The sequence below is a fragment of the Pinus tabuliformis genome, chromosome Q (genome assembly GCF_031772625.1).
Source record: "Pinus tabuliformis cultivar Carrire ecotype Pingquan chromosome Q, CPIR1, whole genome shotgun sequence".
NCBI classification, from domain to species: domain Eukaryota; kingdom Viridiplantae; phylum Streptophyta; class Pinopsida; order Pinales; family Pinaceae; genus Pinus; species Pinus tabuliformis.
Genome location: NC_142296.1, coordinates 1,245,258,596 through 1,245,263,930, shown reverse-complemented (window position 1 = coordinate 1,245,263,930; position 5,335 = coordinate 1,245,258,596).

Genomic DNA, 5,335 nt, shown 5'->3' with positions numbered 1-5,335 from the left:
CCGCTTGGAGAATCTATATCTGTCTAAGACATGACATAAAGGGGAAATAATTTAGAGTCTTGTCGGTATTTTCTTTCAACGACGGTGTCTACTCAACCTTTTAGGTACAATAATTTTATTAGCCACAACATGTGATCACATTATCACATTGCTGGCTAAGTCTAGATTCTTTTGTACAAAGATTCTATCAATATCCTTTCGCACTTCAGTCAAAATCGTAATCATCATCATCATCGAAAGACATGTGTCGTTCTAAGGCTTTCTTTTCAAGACTCACGAGGTATTCATATTCTAGCATCTTCAAGTACTCTTTGTCCCAACTGAAATCGTGCAGATCTTGTGCATCTAGATAATTGTCCTAAAAAGCCTGAAAAGTAGATTCCTCTACTTTACTTTTTCCTTTATCTGCTGGAGATGCGTTTGATGTTTGTCCTTGGTCTGAATTCACTTTTATTTTATGAAGATTTGGTTGTTGTGGGGTAAACATCACCTCTTGTTTTTCCCACTTGTTGAGAAATGATACTGGACTGATATCAATGTCTAGAAAGGAATCTTTAAAAACTTTTCAGAATGAGGGAGAGGGCTGAACTGCCATCTCAATGCCATGTAGAAGCTCCCACTTGAAGATCTGGAACATATTAGTGGAAGTTTCAATAGCATGTTGCACCCATAATCTGCAATTTTCATTAAGTAATGCTTTTGATTGGCATCCCATTTCAAAAATTACTAAAGTACAGATTTTATTTGACAGTAATAAACTGATAAGATGAAAGACATTATTATTCTAGTTTCCTTAAATAATGCTGATTGTAATTAACACTATTTGATTAATCGTAATGTGTAAAACTTTTGGTTCACCTTGAAGTTCATCTAATTGCTGCAACACTTGTCGTTTCTAAATTACCTCCAACATCCCAAAATCTTTGAACCATAGAGCCAGTTGTTTAATTCTTTCGATATTATTACTGGTCTTGATTTCTCCTATTATCTCATGACAGAAAACCTGCAAAAAAGGATTTGGAGAAAAATCTTCTCTTAATTGTAAACTCTGATAATCCCAAGGGGATGAGAAAGTCTTTAGGTATTGTAGAGTTTTTTGAACACATTGGGATGCCTTAGTAGATGGCTTTTTTCTGTAGAATCCTCCTTTGATTTCCCAATCAACAAAATTTTCAAAATTTTCATATTGAGGGAAAGTATCATTACGAGCATAGTTTTCATCATTTCTATGTAAAACGGATGCTTCTAGCTCTTCAAAAATATTAGGAATTCCTAGTGACAAAAGATACTTTTCCAAGTCTGCTTTGATTGGAATGGTTGCTATATATGCTTAGTGCAAACTCTACTCCTCTAATTAACTGATAATAATTTAATACTTTTAGGATCCAAATAATATTTTCAGTGAATTAAGAAGACCACATATCTGATAAAATTTTAAAATAGATCTTCACCTGCATATTGGGCAAAGGATAGATTTTTACCAAATCAACATCTAGTCCCAAACATATGCTAACATTTTGAGACTGCCATGCTTGGCATCGTCGAATCCACTAATTTCTGCTTAATCGCAGACCTACAACTTTCTTGATCTCTTCTATCAAATGATTTGCATGACTTTCAAGGGGTCCGAATCTATCTACAAACGTGCCGAAATTATCATCTTGGGTTCCTTTTCCTAGTATTACAAAGAAATTTCTTGGGGCTGTGATGAAGGCTTTACTCATATCTCTAGTTAAAGAATCTACTAAAAAATTAGAATTGTAGGTATCCATTCAACATCAAAGTCAAATTGCTGAAACGAAATCTGCCATGAGAGTAATCTTCCTCTAGAAATTTGCCATGAAATTTTGGCAGATAAGAAATATTTGAAGTTCATAGAGTCAGTCCTTATAAGAAATTTCACTGGTGCCAGATATAATTCAAATTTTTGTATCCCATTAACTATTGCTAAAGTTTATTTTTCAGAAATATAACAATTCTTTTGACTAGGATAGAATTCACCTGATGCATATGCACAAAGTATTTCTTCTTCCTTTCCGTCTTCATTCTTCCTTCTCTCAAAAAGAACAGCTGCCCAAAAATTGTCAGAAGCATCAGTTTGTAGAATCAGAAGGCCATCACCTGGTGGTTGTAGCTTTGGAAGTTGTTGACATTCTGATTTGAGCTCTTTCACTGTTGCAGTAGCTTCTGCTGACCATCCTTCTCGTAGATGTTTTCTAATCGGGGCTGTCTTCTCTGTCAACTAAGGAATATATCTGTGCACATAATTCAAGACACCTAAAAATATCTGAATTGTTTTAGTGTCTTTTAGTTCATCTGGGAACTGGGACAGTTTAGTAAGAATATGGGGTTGCATTTGAATTTGCCCATTAACAACATTGATCCCCAAAAAATCTATACAGTCTTGAAAAAGCACCATTTTCTTCTCAGAAAGGACAATACCATGTTTTTGAACTTCAGTCAGAAAAATCTCTAAGTGCTTGAAATGTGTTTCAAGATCGGGACTATGTACAAGAATATCATCAATATATGTTACAATAAAATCATATTTTGCAAAAATAAAATCCATTCTTCTCTGAAAGAATGCAGGGGCATTTTTGAGGCCAAATGGAACCACCTTCCACTGATAGAAACCTGCAGGACATGTAAAGGCAGTTTTGTGTCTATCCTCTTCTTGGATCTGTATTTTGTAGTATCCATATTTCATATCAAACTTACTAAATACTTTGTTATTTTGAATTTTTTGCATGATGGTTTCTGGTCTTGGTAATGGGTAATGAAAACCCTGAGTTATGGCATTTAGAGGTTTATAATTGATTACCATTCTAGGCTTACCTATGACTATTTTTGAATGATTCCTAACTAGAAACGCTGAACAAGAGTAGTGATACATGCTTGGTTCAATAAGGTTCATACTGAGAAGCTCACTTATTTGTTTCTTGATTTCTTGTTCATCTGCAGGAGTGCATGGGATTAACTTTCCTTTGACTCCATTGTCATGTAGAGTCACTATTTCTTGTTTTGGACTTTTGACTATCCAAAATTGCTGGGGATTATTTGAGAAACTTTCCAACAATCTGTTATGCATAGCAATCTGCTCAACAAACCATTTTGGGTCAATGCAGGCCTTTTGTTTATTTTTTAACTCCAATTTGTTCTCATATATTTGTAAAACTTCTTGCCAATTATTGGAGTCCTTAAGAGGTTTGCGTGCACCAACTTTATTTTGGCTATTCTCATTTCTTTCCTCAGAATTTGTTATAGATAATCTAGGCACAGCAATATTTTTTTTTTTTAAATTGATTATAAGCTTATCTTCGCTGATAGTAACTGGAAACACAGAGTTGATAAAAGGAATGCCAAGCATTAAACTAGTAGATGGATCAAAATGCTGAATAGCAGAAATTTTAACAATACTCTACCCAACTTTCAAAGGAATGTTATCCACATAATGTGTTAACTGAACAGATCCTCCAACTATTTCAGACACTAGAATGTTTTGGAGTGGCTTCCAAAGAGATTTAAACAAGGAGGGTTGGGCCAAATTATTAGAACCTCTAGTGTCGATGAAGGAATCTACATTTATCCATTCATTACAGACCTAAACTTGGACTGGAATATAGATGAGACTATTGGTTTTGATAATCTTTTTTAATAGAGCATTCTCTTCTACTCTATTAAGATCTGGGATTGTGAGACTAGTAGAGGCAGCAGTATTCTTTTTATAAGGACAAAAAGAATTGAGTTCAGGCAGTTTTGTGATTGGCTGCTTACCTGTTTGCTTCAGTCTTTTGGAAACTGATGTAGCATCAAACTCATCGTCAGAAACATCTGTAGTTTCTTCAGTTTCCTCTGTTTCTTCTGTTTCACCTTCATATGTCTGATCACTATAGTGCAATTCTTCAGAAACATCACTATCGAAACAATAATTACAAATATTCATCTTTTGTACAGTAGGATGATTAATATCTTCATCTTATGAAGCTTTTGTCAAAATATATACATCAAAAGCTTCATCTCCTGAAGCAACTAAAGACCAATCATCTTGAAATTCCTCAATTTCAACACAAGATTTTAATTTTGAAGAGGAATTGTTAGGACATTTCCGTGCAAAGTGGCCTTCTTGCTTACATATGTAACAACGGTTTTTGTTTCTTGGATTCTTTCTCTTTTTCAAAAACTTAAATTTTCTGAAAGGCTTCCTGGGGTTAGAGACTCTTTTGGGTCTCAATTTTCCATATCTCTTTGATTTCTTCTTCTTTTCTAAGGGTGTCCAGAGTAGCATTGTTTTGTAGACCTCTGAACTAGGTGTAATATCATGTTCTTTCTTTTGCTAGCACATATATTTAACCTTTTCTGTACACCTAAAAAAAAGATCAACCCAATATATTTGATCTATCTATTTATTCCGGACATCAAGATATTTCATGATAAGATCTCCTAGATTACCGAGAAGCTTGGATAAAAATGCAATTTTTTGAGCAATGTCATTGGAAAGATTTGCCTTAAAGACCTTTACCATGAAATCTTTACCAAATTGATCCAGATATTTTGAATCCTTTAATTCCATACGGCTTAAATATGTAAGGAGCTTTTTTTCTCATCTACTAGCTTGGGTACAAATTGAGTTTTCAATAAGAGTTCTAGAGTGGCCAATCCTGCTTCCATGACTACTCATCTTTCTTCATCTGAGGGTCCTTTCCACCAATCATATACAATTCTGGCCATTATTTTCTTTGTTAGGATCATGATGGAAAGATTATCTGATTTTGTGGTGACCTGCATTTGATACAGAGCACCAATGCATATCCTAATTGATTCTTCAAGATTGGAGGAATTATCTAAATCAAGAATATACACACTAGAATTTGTAGCATATAAATCTTCTTCAATGCACATGTATTTTGAGACTTCTTTCAAGACATGAGATTTGTTTTGGTTATTTATAGAGGGTAAGATGAAAGAAGGAAATTTAGAGGTTGCTTGATCTAGAGTCATAATTTCTTTCTTTGAAGAAAATTGTTTATCAGCTTTATAGACCTCCTTTTTTACACTAGTCAACTTACCAGAAAGTTTGGATGTTGACTCTTCAGCGCTAGTAGCAGTAAATGCTTCTTCTGTATCTTCATCCTCTTCCTCTTTGTCCCAATAATTGGGAGTGCTCATATCAATGGTGAACTTTGGAATTGCTTTAGATTTTTTCTTCAGTTTTCTTCTTTCTCTTTTTTCTTTGGCAACTTTCTCAAATTGTTGCTCTTCATAGAGTAGTCTAAGATTATCATTTATCAAATCTGATTGCCGACCCAAATCATCAAAGACATCTTTGGTGTGTTCA